Raw genomic sequence first — 18896 nt, 5'->3', positions numbered from 1 at the left:
AGTTCGGTATTTAAGTTTTCTCCAAGTATTTCTTGCATCACAAACAGTGAGCTTGATCTGCCCACTACAGTATTTTCTCCTCTTTGTGTTTGTCTTCAGTGTCCATGGCTTCAATTGGTTTATTTGCCCAGTTGAAAGTTGTGTTGTTATATTAGTATTTCTAAAAGTTCTCTAACCATTAGTCAAATGTGTATGCAAGTCTAAGTTGCTTAGCCACTTGTATATTCATATCGTGTGCAAAATTCAAACCGCTTTACAGTTTGAAACAGAATATCGCCCAGGACTAATTAAACTATTAAAAAAAATGTTACTGACCCCAAACTTTTGAACAGTGCTGTATTAAATGATGAGCTTTCAGACCTTAAGTCCTCATATTCCATTTTGACTTGCCAATGAGTGACATAATGAATTTAGGATCTGTAGTCAGTGAGTGAATGAAGGAAAAAAAGAGATGGATTATATGCAGGTTTGTACTGCATATACAGATTTGTAAGTGTTTGATTATTTATGTGGTGATTGTGCATGTGAGAGAGAGTGTGGTGCACATATATTATATATACACCGATACAAAGTATCTGTCTCTCTTTTTCCTCTCGTTTCATTGGGCTGCTATAATGCATAATTGACTCGCTCAGGACAGGCATACACACACACTCGCTGCAGCTTTATGGATAGCAGAAATCATGCAGGTGTTCTAGAACTTTCTCTTGCTCTCTCTCTCTCCCTCAGGAGCTTGAGACTCAGAGTAGCTCCAGGTAGCTGTTGGCACCATGATGTGAGGCATTACTTGACAGGCGGCTCGACGGATAAAAGTGCAGCTCTTCCCTCTTGATCACAGCTGAGCAGAGATCAATGTGTGTGTGTGTGTGTGTGTGTGTGTGTGTGTGTGTGTGTGTGTGTGTGTGTGTGTGTGTGTGCACGTGTGTTTGTGTGAAAGCAGGTCAGCCCCTGTGATAGACCACTACATGCTTTACTTAGCCTACCCTTATTCCACAAGCTGCAGCTGTACACCAACAATAGCGTCTGAGATTCAAGGCTGGAAATTCACTCTTGAGTTGCTTTCTTATGCAATGAATGTGCTTTTACATCTTGTGAAACCCATTTTTGAACAGGGTCCTCCATGTCACGTCGCCATCATAATCATGTAATCCCATCTCCTATTTAAAACGAAGAAGGAATAGCTTCACTTTGTCTTAACAGCTAGATTTTTTTGAAACATATTTTGGATATTCTTTCTCACTATTTTTTTAAAGGGATTGATGTGGCATTGTGTAAACTGCACTGTAACTAAAGGCAATGCGAGTGTGTATGTGTGACGGGAATCAGAGGATGTTTATTGCCTTTGTACTGTACAGTCCAGACAGAATTTCATCCACCAATCAGAGTTTGTTTGGTTATGACATCATGTCCTGGGATTGGGTTTTGAAGGGGTCAGTGCTAAGAATTGCTTCATAAAGAATACTCTCTTTAAAATACTCATTGCCTTTGCTTATTTATCTTTTGTGAACATGGGAAGGCTTGTTTATGTGTGTCTGTGCAGATGAGAATGTGAGCGTCTTGCCTTCCACACATGCCTGCGGGGGGGATAAAGTAAATTCTCTTGTATCTTGGTAAGAACTTTTTTCACTTTCTTGGTACGCGTCTCCCTGAACCTCCCCCCTCTCTCTTCCTTTGAACGATGTGATCTGAGCTTTGATCTTTGAAGACCAGACCTGACCTTATATAAGCCACCGTCTCTGTACGCAGAGCCGTGATGAGCTGTGATCTTCCTCTCTTTGTCAGCTAACATGACAAATACACACTGCACACAGTCATGCACAATATTAATAAAAATCCTCTTCTATAATACAAAAGATATTAATGGGTTATATGTGCACGCCTACATGCTTCTGTCTTAAGACAATTTCTTTTTTCTAAAACTGAACTTAGTCTAGATAGATAGATGGTAGTTAGGTTGTTAATATAATATAAAACCTTACTTTCTAATTATTATTAGCTCTGTATTAATGCAAGTAGCAACTTTATATGGAAAAAGGAAATATTGCAAAAAACAATCAAGTGAAGCAGCATCTCCATTGTTTTTGCTCTAAACAAGACCATAACTTCCAGAGAATGGCATGAAATGAAGGAAGTTGAAGTTAACCCCTGGGGTCTTTTAGGAGCAAATTATTCAATAAAAAATTGTTGAGACAAATTGTTGTTCATTTTTTTTTTTTTACCATAATTGAGCGTATAAATATTTTTAAACACATTTTGGACATTTCATCTTTTCATCTTGGTGTTTCCATTCAGCATTTTTTAAAATACAATATTCCACAATTCACATTAAAACTTATTTGGATGAAAACCTATTGCCTATTGATGTTTTTGATTCGTCTGGATGCTTAAAGGAATAGTTCACCCAAAAATTAAAATGCTGTTATTAATTATTCATCCTCATGTCTTTCCACACCCGTAAGACCTTCATTCATCTTCAGAACACAAATTAAGATATTTTTGAGGAAATCCGAGAGATGCTCCATAGACAGCAAAGCACAAAAACAGAAAAGGATGTCGTTAAAATAGTCTATGTGGCATTAATGGTTCATATGTAATTTTAAGAAGCTATAAGAATACGTTTTGTGGTTTGAAATGATAAATGGGTGAGTAATGTTTTACGTTTTACAGTTTTTAGTTAAATTTACAGGTAAATACCGTAATTTCACTAATGTAATGGTAATATACCAACCTTTTGAAGTACTGAAATCTGTTTTGTACCCTTGTAATACAATGATAACCACCAAAAGCAGGTGGTGATGACAACATGACATGATGATCCGAAACCCATCTTAAGGAGATTTTAAATAATAACTTACATAGAAGGTACACAAAGTCTTTCACACAAACACTAAACACCATCATGGTAACACACATAAAAATGAAATAATGCAAAAAACATTAATTTAACAACATTAGATGTAACATACAACCCTAATGTACAAAACTGCCCAGAATGTCAATTTATTCAACTCATCTTGGCCAATAGGCAATGTCAGGTTATTCACTGTAAATGTTACGTTCTTTTTCCACTTCCAAAAACAGTATACTACCGTAAAACTACATGCACAGTTTTTCACCGTATATAGAAGGGAAACTTACTGTTAACCATTTCACAGGTTTTTACCGTAGCATTTTTACAGTTTTTTACCGTTAAATTCACGGCCATTTTTTACAGTGAAGCAGCTTTTTGTTGGTTAACTTTTCAAAATTCATTCACCAACTTGAACCTGCATGGCTTCACAAAATTCCCTATTGCTTGGATTGCTATTGTACGACGGTCTTGTAGTGTAATCTAAGATTAGAGATTAAAGTTGTAATATTTTGAAAATAAAGTCATAACATTTCAAAAATAAAGTTGAAATATTTTGAGTTAAAATTGTGAAAATAAAGTCGAAGTGTTTTGAGAATAATGTCGAAGTGTTTCGAGAATGAAGTCAAAATGTTTTGAGAAAAAGGTCAAAATTACGAGAATTAATGTAGCAATTACAAGATTAAAGTTATAATATTTTGAGAGTATATTCTAGACTATTGTGCATGCAAATGGCCCGGAATGGGAGCACCGGGAGATATTATGAAGTCGCAGCTTTCAAAATCAGTTTTACAGCAAAATACAAACAATATGTCTATTACAATAATGTGCTTTTCACACTCGTTATTGTGCTGTGACAGATTGATGTATTTGCCCCAGTTAAAGCGGTATGTGAATCAATCATCTTTCCGATTACAGTGAAACATTAGTTTCATTGAATTAGGCTGGGTTTTTTTTTTACTCTTTCTGATGTTCCTTCATGTTTATATAAAAGCTTGAAATAAATAGGAAATACATTTATAATTTGTATTTCGTGATAAAACAGACAGAATTTTACTTTTGCTTTTGTGGAGTAGGTGGTGGAATTTTCACAAAGCAAGCAGTATCATTTAATGAAACTAATGTCTCATTGTAATCGAAAAGACGATTGATTCACATGAAACATATTATTGCATTGTTTGCATTTTACTATAAAAGCTGAGACTTTGTTTTATATTAAAAGTACCAAAAGCACAAAGCTTTTTGCTATTATTGGGTGGCTGGCGCACTACAAATAGGCCTAATGAATGCAATCGAAGACTTGAAATATTACTGTCCCTGCAAGTATAACACATGGTATGATTTCTGCTAATAATCCCACATATATTCACATAAATTCCGGTGACCTGCCAACTTCTCCCGGTGCTCCCAATCTGGGCCATTTGCATACACAGGCTATACTCTCAAAATATTAAAATTTTACTTCATTCTCGAAACATTTAGACTTTATTCTCAAAATGTTGTCTTTATTCTCAAAACATTTTGCCATTATTCTCATAATTTCGACTTAAGTCTCGTAATTTCGACTTTGTTTTTGAAACATTTAGACTTTATTCTCGTAATTTTGACTTTATTCTCGAAACATTTAGACTTTAATTCTTCAAATGTTGTCTTTATTCTCAAAACATTTTGCCATTATTTTCATAATTTCGATTCAATTATCAAAATATTTCTACTTCATTCTCGTAATTTCTACTTCTCAAACATTTAAACTTTATTCTTGTCATTTTGACTTTATTCTCAAAACATTTAGACTTTAATTCTTCAAATGTTGTCTTTATTCTCAAAACATTTTGCCATTATTCTCATAATTTCTACTTCATTCTCCAAACTTTTAGACTTTATTCTCGTAATTTCTACTTCATTCTTCAAACATTTAGACTTTATTCTTGTAATTTTGACTTTAATCTCAAAACATTTAGACTTATTCTTCAAATTTTGTCTTTTTTTTCAAAATATTTTGCCATTATTCTCATAATTTCAGCTTTATTCTCGAAATATTTTGACTTTATTCTTGTAATTTTAACTTTATTCTTTAAATATTATGACTTTATTCTCGTAATTTCGACTTTATTCTCGAAATATTACACCATAAATCTTGGAATTTTCAATTTTTTTAATGTGGCAATAAAACGCTGTCATACTATTGAAATTTTTGCCACTCAGGCTAAAATTAAAGAAATATTTCACCTGAAAATTAAATTTGTCATAATTTACTGTGGAACGTAAAGGAAGATAACAATCCCAGTTTTGTCCATACAGTGGAAGTCAATACTTACCAAAACGTTCAATCTTTTTCTATAATGCGTAAGTAAGCCTACACTGTAAAAAACAAAAAACACAATTTGTTGAGTAAACTTAAAATAATTTGTTACCCTGCAGCCTTAAAATTTTAAGTTGAATCAATTCAAATATTTAAGTTGTCACTTAGTACAACTTAACATTTTGAGTTGACTAAACTTTTTTGAGTTGACTGAACTTACAGTAAAATTATAAGGCAGCCAGGTAACAAATTATTTTAAGTTGATTCAACAATTTGTCTTTTACAGTGTATGGGTGAGACTTCGGGTTCATTAGCCACTATAGGGAAATAACAAGAAGAATAACAACATGCAGTAAATGTTAAAACATTTTGCACTACAAACCAGTGTGCTCATAATTAAGATAATACGGTAATCAATATCAAGCAGCAAAACTGCTAAAAAAAGACTGAAAGCCAGACCCATACAATTTACAAATGGCTGCTACCACCCTTACAGGAAGAAAAAGGTGAGTAGGATTACCAACATTTTTCTATATGTTTTTTTTTTGTTTGTTTGTTTTGTTTTCCACTTTCACAAAAGCAAGAAACTTATACAGGTTCAGAAAAGCATATAAGGGTGAATAAATGATGACAGAATTTTAATTTTTGGCCGAACTATCCCTTCAAAGAAGACTGTTGAAACGCAAGCATATGGTAACCAAAAAATAACCTTTGATGTTGGAATTCAACCCTCATTCTCCTCGTCCTCACTTCCCCTAGAGCCGCGTGCGTACGTGTGCCCGCTGGGGCGAGAAAGAGATTGCCGGATATCTTGTGTTTTATGCATATGCTGTGTGAGCGAGATAGCTGGAGTGCACTATATCTAGTGTTATCGGTATGATGGCGAAGAGCTTTCAACCTCGTCTTGGGAGTGTTTTCAGCGGCTGTAGATGATCCATCTCTGGGGTGTGCTGATGTCTGCGCATTGATCAACACTGAGCCGTGTTTATGTCACTCAAAAGCCGCGCGGGTATGAAGAGTTCTGCCACGGCGCAGCAGAATCCGAGTCCTCACTTATCCTCTCACTATAGCATCAATGCTCAGATTAACACCGCACGTGTTACTAGCTGGATTTGAAGCTCACGCACACACGCTCGTATATTCACGCGTTTGCACCCATACTGCACATGATAGAAGCAGCAATGTTCTCTCTTTCATCATTAGCCCAGCGTGCCGCAGGCTGCACCAGCGCATCGACTTGATCTCTCAATAAAAAAAATACAATAAAACAAGAACAGGGCAAAGACAGAGAGAGATAGAGAGCACCTTTTCATCCACAAAGCAAATCCTGTCAGATCGCCTTTTTTCCGCACACATTACTGCGCCGGGACCGAACGACAAATTACCCAGAATCCACAGGGGCATACTCCAACTTCACATGGCATAGCATTCGTCTCTCATCATTATTGACATTAGCGTTAATATCAATTTGTCTTGCAGGACTTCACCGCTGCTTTTATAGATAAAACCATTGCGAGCGGTTGCTGCACACGGTGCAGAGGTGATTAAAGGCGCTTGTTTTGCCAGTTATTTTTGTCAGTTCAAAGGCCTTTGGATTCTCTGCAGCTGTTTGTGTCGTTCGTATGCACCTGAAACGGGCTCTCATAGTTAAAGTCCTTTTAAAGTAAATAAAAATGAAAAGTTAATAATAACAACAACAGACGCATATGCTTAATTCAAATAAGATCATTATGAGGTGCCAGAGTTGAATACCTTTCAGTGGGAAAGCAGAAGCAATCCGCTGGTGGCTTTTGGTTTCCAGAAGCAATGTTGCTGAAATGTAATTTGTGTCTAATTTCATTTGAAAGTTGGAAAAGCAAGACCAGACACAAGCGCATTTGGATGTTTTCATTTTGCTGTAATAGGTTCACGTAATTGGTCAGATTCTGGTCAGCGAGAGAGGGGAGGCAGAAAAAAAAAAGAAGGCTGGGGATTGTATAGATGCAGAATTTTTCCTCTTCATTAGTGTAATGTCAGGACTAATAAGCTGATGGCTTGTGGCCAGTATGAACTCTGTCCGCTTTGTACAGTAGAGAGAGGGAAAGAGATGCACTTTGATGTTCTAATCCTCTGAATCTACCTTCATCTTTCTGTAAACAAATATTTCATAAGTGTATATCATAAGCTGCTTACAAAGCTCTCAAAGCTACTAATGTGGTGTGGTTGAACAATGGTGTCAGAAAATAATTAACAACCGCAACAAAAAAGCTGCATAATTTGTTATGCGTTTTATGGTTTCTGACCACAGAGCTGCCAGTGCAATATAGCTTCCCTTTGAGCAATTAATCCCTGTTGTTTGGGAGAGATATTTATTTAGATCGGTGTTACCGTGATAGATGTGAATTTCCAAATGTTACGACACAACAGGTTTAGAACGGCTGAAGCGTGTAGATCTTTACTCTTTTGACCTTCATTTATCTGGATTCTTGAGGGCTACTGCATGCTGCAACTTGTTATACCTGAGTAGCTAATTGAGTAATTAAACTAATTAGAGTGATTAGTTGGCCAGACAGTGCACTCAACTGGGATGGCCAAATTTCATCAGCGTCTGAATGAGAACTCCTAACGAATCCACCCCACAGTTAAGATCAACGAGCTGGAAATAAAGCAAGCTGCTGGTTTTTGATACAGTATTCTTAATGGGTGTCTAACTGCATGTTTGACTGTGTGTTTTTTTAATAGTTCACTAAAAAAAATTCAAATTTGCTGAAAATGTACTCAACCTTGATGGCCATTCATGATGTAGGGTTTGTTTCTTCATCAGAGCAGAAATTTAGCATTACATCACTTGCTCACCAATGGATCCTATGCAGTAAATGGGTACCGTCAGAATGAGAGTCCAAACAGCTGATAAAAACATCACCGTAATCCAAATGACTCCAGTCTAACAGTTAATGTCTTAAAAGCTGCATGTTCATAATAAACAAATCCCTTATTAAGCTGTTTTAACTTTAAACCGCCACTTCTGGATGAAATACAAGTCCATGATCCATAATAATGTTTCCTTCAGTGAAAGTCAGTCCCCTGTTGTCCCCTCACATCAAAATACATTGACATATTTGTTTAGAATTGTTTGGGACTGTTTCCTAAAAGCTGAATAAATAAGCTTTCCGTTGATGTATGGTTTGTTAGGATAGGACAATATTTGGCCAATATAGAACTATTTAAAAATATTAAGAAAATCGCCTTTAAAGTTGTCCAAATTAAGTTCTTAGTAATGCATGTTACTAATCAAATATTAGGTTTTGGTGTAGGAAATTTACAAAATATGTTCATGGAACATGATCTTTACTTAATATCCTAATGATTTTTAAAATTTAAAAAAAAAATCGATCATTTTGACCCATACAATATATTTTTGGTTATTGCTACAAATATACCCGTGCTTATGACTGGTTGGTCCAGGGTCATGTATTTTAGTATTGTAGCAACAATGTAAAAAAAAGGTCAAATTTGAGGTTAAAAAAAAAACGGTAGCTGTGTTTGCCAGAATTTTACTGTAAAAAATATGGTAGCAACGTTTTAGGTTTTACCATTTTAACTTACATTTTCATTTTAATACTGTAATTTAATTATTATACCGACCTACTGAAGTACTGAAATCTGTTTTGTACCTGTGTAATACACTGATAACCACCAAAAGTAGGTGGTGATGAGAAAGTCACATGATGAACCAAAGCCCATCACAAGCAGCTTTTAAATACACATATAGAAGGTGCTCAGTGTCATTTACACAAACACTAAACACCATCATGGTAACACACATAAAACTGAAATAATGCAATAAAGATTAGATGTAACATACAACCATAATGTACAAAACATAAGAAAAAAATCTAAGGGACATAGTTGTTTCAACAACAACAAAAAAAAAAACATCAAATGTAATGTAGGGAATTCTGCTACCAGTTTAAAATAGACACTTTGTATAAAGTATATATGAAATAACCACAGAACTCTTTAATTGCAATATATAAAGGTTTTTAAGTCAATTGTCTGAGCCGTAAATGGTATGTGACTGATCATCTGCAGGAAAATGACGTAATTACAATGCTGATTGACTGATGCCACAATCCCAAGCTACTTACTAATGTCTGTCCCGTCGGTACATGAGCTGGGACGCCAGAGACAGCAGACAGGGATAAATATAAGCCCATTTCATGCTTTTAAGATCATTCCAAAGAAAATGGGCACTGACAAAATATCTACTATAATATGATTAAATATTTAAAAAATACACTGCCGTTTTTGAACGTCAATAAAGAGAGATGCTTTTTGGCAGGAGAATAGTGTGGTTATAACATCTACCAGCGGGGACAAAATGGACCATGCCAAGCAGCCAAACTCCGACCCCTTGGGAATATTAAATATATATCATATAGATATAATGGACAAGATAATAAAATAAAATGTCTTTTTTAATTTATTTTGTTAACATTAATTTACTCACCCTTATATCCTCCAAGATATTCATGTCCTTCTTTCTTCAGTCAAAAATTAAGCTTTTTGAGAAAAACATTCCAAGATTTTTCTCCATATACTGGAATTCAATGGGGATCAGTGGGTTGAAGTTCCAAATTGCCGTTTCAGTGCAGCTGCAAAGGGCTCTACACGATAAGGATCTTATCTAGCGAAACGATTGGTCATTGTCTAAAAAAAAAAAAAAAATTGTATATTCTTTTTAACCACAAATGCTTGTCTTGCATTAGCTCTGCAATTTGACTTCACACATTACGTAATCACGTTGGAAATGTCACATGCTTTTAGTTCTTCGTCTGTGTACTTTGGTTAAAAAAGGTAGGGTACTGCGAAAAACTTTTTATTAGTCTTAACACCATTACATTGTTCATTCAAACTGATTCATCAAGCACAAGAGGCAGGATTTATCGCATGAACCAATCACAGCCAATCTTAACCAGTTGTATCCAATCATATTGCAATGGTGGCATTGGCTCCTCTCACATGACTTTTCATTCCCTTCCAACTTCAAAATCGTCCAACATCATTGTTTCACCTTTTTTCATAAAGGGCATTTGATTTTCTTTGCACATTCGCTTTGCAAACACCAATGTTGGGCACGTTACTTTAAAAAAAGCAATTAGTTATAGTTACTAGTTGCTTCCCACAAATAGTAACTTAGTAACTGAGTTACATCATTATAAAAGTAACTAATTACCAGGGAAGTAACTTTTGTGTTACTTTAAAAACACTAAGCTACACTATTTTAATGTTGCTTTGCGACAATGTAAGAGACACCTTCCAGGGGCTAAACATTGTTAGTACTATTAAAATTATTGGGGTCACTTCAAACTGCTTTTGAAACTGCGAAAAGTCTACTTTTATTTGTGTATAGTCACAATAACAACAAAACAATGTGCTTTTGTAAAATAAAACAATCTCTGCCGCCTCGGTCTCCGTTACCCCTTTTTATAGAAACGTAAATAAAACAACCTGAACTTTCATGAATACGTGCCTCACAGACATGAGAAATATATGTATAGAAAGCTTGAAATCTACTTTTAAATAAAGTATGTCACATCGAAAACAAACGTTCTCTGATAAAGTAATCCGTATGATACCAATGCGAGCTCCAGTTTTTCCCGTCTAAACTCATTTCTAATGTCATCACATCCACAAGCGGCTTCGCTTTTCAAATTGAATGAATTAAACATCCACAAACAACGTGTGATGTGCGGACATGTGGGTAAATGCCCACATTACCTCTGTAAGCAAACGTGAACATTTATCAAGTTAATCTCGGCTACTGTTCCTTTCTGGAAGAAGATGCCATGAGAGGAATAAGCCAGAATTTACCTCAGAAGAAGAACACAACGCAAAAATTGTAGTAACGCCACATTTTATTCTCAGTAACGGTGGAAACAGTCATTAGTTTGATTACTCCTTACTGAAAAAAGTAATGCCGTTAGTAACGCCGTTTATTTATAACACCGTTATTCCCATCACTGGTAAACACTGGGTCGGTACTTCCACCTACGTCACGTGTGACCTTTCCAATGTGACTATGTAATAGTGAAGTCGAGCTAGTGCAAGACAAGCATTTGTGGTTAAAAAGTACAGTATATACATTTTAAATCAAAAGTGTGACCTATGTTAGTAAATATAGGTTAGCCAAGTCATTTACATAAAGTCTTAAAGGCATGTAACAAAATTTGCTACTTAATAATAATACTAAAATGATAAATCATGTAAAACTACATAATGACTGCTTTTGGTGTAAGGAACATTGACTAGTGGTACTCAGGGAGAAAAAAAAAAAAATTAAATGCTACAAAAATTCAGGAAAGCGTACAGGTGCACACATCAAATCAAGTGTATAAATGTACTTTTCAGATTTGAATCTGCGCATTCATGAAATCCTTTCAGATGAGAATCACTACAGCAAGCCTGCAAAAGGTTTAAGGAAAATCCTGTAAAAGGGAAGTTATTAATATCCTGCTGCCATTCCTCAGGCTCATTTAGACAGCCTCATCGTCCTCATATCTGTCAAAAGTCACACAGGAGGTGTCAGTGACTCACTGATGATTTAATGAATGCAGTGCTTTTTCGGAAAATAGGCTGCCATGTTTCAGGTTAGTTTAACACTGCTTTTGTGCCTGAAGCAAAATGCCTGTGTTATCAATGCTCTCTGGATTTAAAGAGCCTCAAACTTTATCAGCAAACTAAGAGGAAGAAATTAGCTCTGGAATGCTGGGGCTTATAATACGAGTATTATGCAGTCAGAATCAAAAAGGTTCAGTCAGCAAAAAAATGAAAATATTGGCAAATAAGAATGCGGAAATGTGAGGGTTCTTTTATAATGATCTGCACTGATGAATTAAATTATGCTGGTTTGGTGTGTACTGGGGAATTTTACTGTTGACAACATCTTTGTATGTACAATCTCTTTATGTGTGTACCATTTGAACACAATTATGGCCCCGAAGAGGTAATGAAGGATGTTTATGGCTTTTCTAAAGATGTTTGAGTTGTGGATGTCTCCAACTCCAACTGAACTACCGTCCCTCTGTCCCTAACAAGCCTCCAGATACTCAGTGACTATTGCCTTTGTTCCATTTTATCACGGCCCCTCTCCTTTTTAGCAACTAATCAGCAACAAAACAGTCTCTCTCTTGTTCTGTGTGAGAGAGGTGTGTTCCCAGAGTACTGCGGGCGTGGTGGAGTGCTTTATGGCGGTAATGTATTTCCACTCAGCATTGCCATAGTTCATTTTTACGAGCAGGAGCAGGGCATTGTAAAGCAGGCAGAGATAGCGCTGTGAAATATTCCTCCTTGTGTCCACAGCATGACCGCTGCTCATGTAATTTCAGCTGCATTCTACCAAAATGAACAAGAAAATGTGTATGTGTGTGTGTTTCAGGCAAGGGAGGCAGTGTCTCCTTAAAGAATTTGATGAGAAAAAATTCATAGTACAAAAATAAAACAATACAAACACTACAAAATATGCCTTAAAAGCATATAAATCATTCGTTTCTCTATAGTAACACTGCCCAACTGTGACACCAGCAGGTAAAGTTACATCTGTTTCTCTCACCTCCCCTGAGCCCATTGAGTTTTAACAGACCCCCTAAAGTGTGCATTGAGTTTAGTGGGAGGTAGTTGAAAAGGAATGAAGGAAAGTCTTGTGAGAGGAGGCAATGCCTCCATCGCGATGTGATTGGATATGACTGGTTATGTCCGGCTGTGATTGGTTAATGAAATAAATCCCACCTCTTGTGCTTGTGCACATTCTGCGTTTGTGAATCAGTCTGAAGTAAAAATATAATGGCGTTAATAGGAAGACTAATAAAAAGTAAGTAATCAACTCACATTTAGATATCACCACGTTGGAAAGTAAAAAAAGCAAAATTTGCAAGCTTGTAACCAGTGTTTACCTTGCTCTAACTGATGATCCAGAAATAAGTTTATTATGAAATAGAACAGCTGAACAGCAGTTTAAGAAATAAAGTATGTTGTTTAAATTGAATAATGCCTTGAGTTATTTTGGAATAAATGTAAAATGCTTAAAAACACTAAAGATTTAGGTTGTTTGTTTAACCAAGAAAAACTGACTGAGACGTGATTTTCCATTTAATTAAATGTAAAATACAGTGGGTACGGAAAGTATTCAGACCCCCTTAAATGTTTAACTTTTTGTTATATTGCAGCCATTTGCTGAAATCATTTAAGTTCATTTTTTGTTCTTCATTAATGTACACAGCACCCCATATTAACAGAAAGACACAGAATTGTTGACATTTTTGCAGATTTATTAAAAAAAAAACTGAAATATCACATGGTCCTAAGTATTCAGACCCTTTGCTCAGTATTTAGTAGAAGCACCCTTTTGATCTAATACAGCCATGAGTCTTTTTGGGAAAGATGCAACAAGTTTTTCACACCTGGATTTGGGGATCCTCTGCCATTCCTCCTTGCAGATCCTCTCAAACAATTTATTCAAAAAACATTTATTTAGGGCACTATTTGAGGCAACAGCCATTTGTAGTGTTGTCAAAACCATAATGAACATTATCGAGTGCACTCATTCAATCCCATAATGCACCTCGGTAACAAGTATGCAACCAATGTATTCAACAGCTATATGCTAGAGAATATATATGCACTGTGTGGGTCACACAGAATGAATTGCTGCACCTCACAAATGTCATTTTAACTATTTTTTAACAGTATGAATTTGCATAGTCATTTATATTAGTGGACTATTAATGGAATAGTGAATACACTACTGAATTTTTAAAAACTGAACAGATTGTAAAGGTGCCATAGAATGCATTTATACAATATTTAGGGCCCGAGCACTGCAGTGCGAGGACCCTATTGGAATTGCTCCGTTTATTATTAGGGCCCGAGCCCAAAAGGGCGAAGGCCCTATTGTTCTTCTAAGGATTCTTATTTGTTTTTTTTTTTATTAGGGCCCGAGCCCAAAAGGGCGAAGGCCCTATTGTTCTTCTAAGGGTTATTTTTAGGGCCCGAGCCCAAAAGGGCGAAGGCCCTATTGTTTTTCTAAGGATTATTATTAGGGCCCGAGCCCAAAAGGGCGAAGGCCCTATTGTTTTTCTAAGGATTATTATTATTATTAGGGCCCGAGCCCAAAAGGGCGAAGGCCCTATTGTTCTTCTAAGGATTCTTATTTTTTTTTTTTTTTTTTTTTTTTTGTTAACCTTCCGGGCACTTAAGGGGGTCTTAACATACTCAAAAACTCTTGAAAATTTGCACACATGTCGGAATCTGCGGCCATCAGGACGCGACAGAGGCTGGTACCGGGGCGTGGCAAGGGGACTCTAGAGCGCCCCCTGGAATTTTGAGGGCCATATAGCACACATACTTGAACGTACACATATGAAACTCGGTACACATATAGAACTCATTGAGCTGAACAACTTTTGTACTCTATGTCATTTTCTCAATGCAACAGGAAGTGAGATATTTAGGGCTGTATAAAAAGCGCATGCTCTGGAATTTAACGTACTCCTCCCAGGATTTCCATACGATTGTCACCAAACTCGGTCAGCATGATCTCAAGACATTGGGGACGCTAAATTGCGAGGGGATTTTTGATATCTCGAACGGTTTGGCCGTGGCAAGGCGACAAAGTTATGGCGAGAAATGAGAAACAGGAAGTGTCTAATAACTGTTGCACACATTGCCTGATTCTGATGAAACTTCACCAGATTGTTCGTTGTATGATGCCGATTCCATAAAGGTGACTATTATGAGTCAAAGTTATAGCGCCACCAACTGGCAGCAGGAAGCGTGTCATTTTCAAAATGCTTTGAAATCAGCCTCTTAATTTTACTTGATTTTCTTTAAACTTCATTAAAATCATGTCAAAACACGGCCGATAAGAATATGTAAAGGGGTCGATGATAAATCAAATGCTGTTGCCATGGCAACGTCTCAAACTTTAAAATTAGATTCCTGTCTTTTCGAGGCAGATAACATGCTTAGAATTTCATGAAACTCAACACACACATCAATATTAATGATAGTTAGACACTGGCAAAAGATCATAAATGGGCGTGGAGTAGGCACTCTATAGCGCCATCTTTTGACAAAAGTTGGGGGGTTAGTTTTTCCTACAGTCACCAAACTCTGTACATATATTGTTCTCATCAATCTGGACAACTTTCTAAATTAAACTAATTAGCTAACACCAACAGGAAGCCGGCTATTTTGATTTGAATGTGGATTTTTGGAAAAATCAGGCTGTAAACAAATTTATACTCCTCCTAAGAAGAACAAGCTGTTCACACCAAACTTTTTTAACATGGAGAGAAGATTCTGAAGATGTTAAATTGCGAGCGGTTTTGGGATATCTTGAACGGTGTTGACGTGGTGATTTTTTAAAGATGTATAACCGTCATTTTCTATATCTTTAAAGTGCAGCATCTTAACTATTTAAAACTTTTTTCACACAGAGATCTTATCATTCTGAGCAAGTGCTGTAAATATCAATTTAATTCAAGCTTCTACGAATTAAAGAAAATTAAAAAAAGAAATCAGAAGCCTGCTGTCACTCTGCCTTGAGTGTCTGTGTTCAGTCACCATTGAGTGACTACCATTGAGTGACTGAAGAGAGACTGAAGGGGGAGGGGTGAAAGGGAGAGAGGGAGAGAGAGTAGAACATGCTGTCTTGCTAAAGACCATCTTTGAGGAAAAAATGCACATTGATGTTACATAAATATGTTTGATCTTTGAGAGTCTGATATTTTGAGAAAATATAAAGGGTCACTAAGTCTTTCATTGTTCGTATTTTGCAGTTGTTGTTTTTTATTTATTTTTTACTGAACTGTACCATGAACTTGTCCTATTCAGTCACATAGCAAAAGATTAAGAAAAATACAACTTTTTAGCATGAGCGGTTTATCTTCATTGATAGACATTTATTTTCATAGTGTTATTTATTGAATATAACATTTTAATTAACAGTTTCAAGACAAACTTTGTCAACAAAACAAACTTTGCTGTTATCTGTTCAAAACATCTGAAAATTGTACCATTTTAGGATCAGTTATATATATATATATATCGCCCCATTACAATACTCAACTTGATTTTTAAAGATATTTTGAAAGAAAGAAGCGTTTATAGAGCACTTTGTGTATTGCTGTACACCCACATGAACTGTGTTCATGTTCATGTTAATTCACAGTACATAAACTAATGTTAAAATATACTATTTTACCATTAAACAATATATGAATACTTTTTTTAGCTTAATATTAATTAACATTAATAAATACTATTTAATTATTGTTCATGTTAACTAATATAGTTAATGTTAACAAATGAAACTGGTTGGCAATTTTATATATTGTGTGTATGTGTCTGTGTGTTGATTTTAAAGTTTAACCCTTTCAATTCAGTAAACTTTAAATCCAACTGACTGAGGGTTAATGTGAATGCATGTGACAACTGGGCACCGTTTTCCTAATTGATTCTTTCTTAGTTATGTAGCGCTTAAAAGTGATGTCTTATAACAGGAGTCACCCGCAAAGCAATATCCACACACAAATTGTACAGATAGGTAACGATGACATTTAAGCAGAAGTGGTGGACGTAAAGCAAGCAATAATAACATTTTGTTATCATCATGAATTACATGTTCTTATCATCATCATCATCAGAATATAGGGAAAATGTTCCCTATATTGTGAACGGCTTTGGGATATCTTGAACGGTGTTGATGTGGCGATTTATGAAAGTAACAATAAAAAAGATGAAGAGTTATTTTCATATATCTTTAAATTGCATTATTCTAACTCATCAAAACTTTTTACATATAAAGAACAAGAAATTCTTAGGAAATACGTGTAGTTTCAAAATGTTATTGTGCTCAGAGGCCCCAAAAACATTAAAAGTGTCACATAAATTTGTCAGATTAAAGCTCTAATACCAGGGATGAACACTAGAGGTCCTCATAAGATAAGGAATCGTTTGACCTCTAATGCTATTTAGCTCATTCTCAGTGTATAAGAATGAAAATAATCCATAGAATCAGTTGATATAGACTGTACTGTCAGTGTACTTTTACATAATTATTTTGTATAGGTGCTTAAAGAGCATTAAAATCTTTTTTTTATCTTTTAAGGAAAAATTATATGATTTAAATACATATATACAATCTCACTGATAGAACAAAATATTTTATAAGTATGACACTATACTGCTCAGTTCACTTAATTAGAATGAGAAACAAATACAAAAAAGGCCAAACAAATCAACTAAGTTAATATGTATTTATTTTTAATATATGTGTTTATAATTATTTCACAGATGCTTATAGATTATTAAAATACTATTTAAAAATGCTTGTAGACCATAAAACATGGTAACTATTTAAAATAGGGTCTCTTTTGTTAACAATGGTTAATGAACTAACAAACACGAACGAACAACGAACAGTATATTTGTAATCGATTTTCTTCAAACTTCATCAGAATAATGTAAAAACACTGCCGATGAGAGTCTGTAAAGGGCGTCCCTGATGCATCAAATGCTGTTGCCATGGCAAATAAATAAAACAAAAAATAAATTCAAATATTTGTTTCCTGTGTTTTTGAGGCAGATAGCGTGCATAGAATTTCATTTTCCATTTTCAATTTTCAATGATTTATTATATATTTAAAGTGCAGCATCCTTACTCTTTGAAACTTTTTTCCAAAAAAATAACGATTCATTCTGATCAAACACAGTACATTTCATAATTATACAAAACTCCACGAATGAAAGAAAATAAAAAAAACATATCTGATCTCACTCTGCTCTGCACTCTTGTTTGTGTGGTAAGTGGCTGAGTGTAAGGAGGGGGGATGGGTGGTAAGAGAAAGAGTCAGAGAGGAGGAAAGACAGTTAGGGTTAGTCCAAATGGTTACTGTGAATGCATGTGCCAACTGGGCACCGTTTTCCTGATGCTATCGGGATGGCGACTGCACAGTCGGCGAGGGCCCGGTCATCGCTGCTTGCAGCTTTAATTAGGGCCCGAGCCCAAAAGGGCGAAGGCCCTATTGTTTTTCTAAGGATTATTATTAGGGCCCGAGCCCAGAATGGGCGAAGGCCCTATTGTTTTTCTAAGGATTATTATTATTATTATTATTATTATTTCATCAATGTTTTGGGTCATTTTGGGGCCCTTAACATACACGAAAACTCTTGAAACTTTGCACACACATTGGAACCTGCGGCCATCAGGGCCGGACAAACTTTGACATGGGGGGGTCACCTGGGGGGGGCGTGGCACAGTGTTAAAAATTTTTACTTTTGAGGGACTGTGGAGCACACACCGGTTGACCTACATTTATCAAAATTGATACACATATAGACCCCATTGGGCCGAACAACTTTCATGCTCAAAGTCAGTGCTTCGCCCAACAGGAAGTCAGCTATTGAGGGATGTCTAAAAAGCGCATGCAATGGAATTTGATATACTCCTCCTAGGTGTATCCACCGATGGCCACCAAACTCGGTCAGCATGATCTCAAGACATTGGGGACGCAAAATTGCCAGGGGAATTTTGATATTTCGAACGGTTTGGCCGTGGCGGGGTGACAAAGTTATGGCGAGAAATGAGAAACAGGAAGTGTCTAATAACTTTAACACACTTTGTCTGATTTTGACCAAACTTCAGCAGTTTGTTCATCGTCTGATGCCAATCACAGAGATGTGACTATTATGAGTTAAAGTTATAGC

The sequence above is a fragment of the Garra rufa genome, chromosome 9 (assembly GCF_049309525.1).
Source record: "Garra rufa chromosome 9, GarRuf1.0, whole genome shotgun sequence".
In the NCBI taxonomy this organism is placed as follows: domain Eukaryota; kingdom Metazoa; phylum Chordata; class Actinopteri; order Cypriniformes; family Cyprinidae; genus Garra; species Garra rufa.
This window is presented reverse-complemented; position numbering follows the sequence as displayed.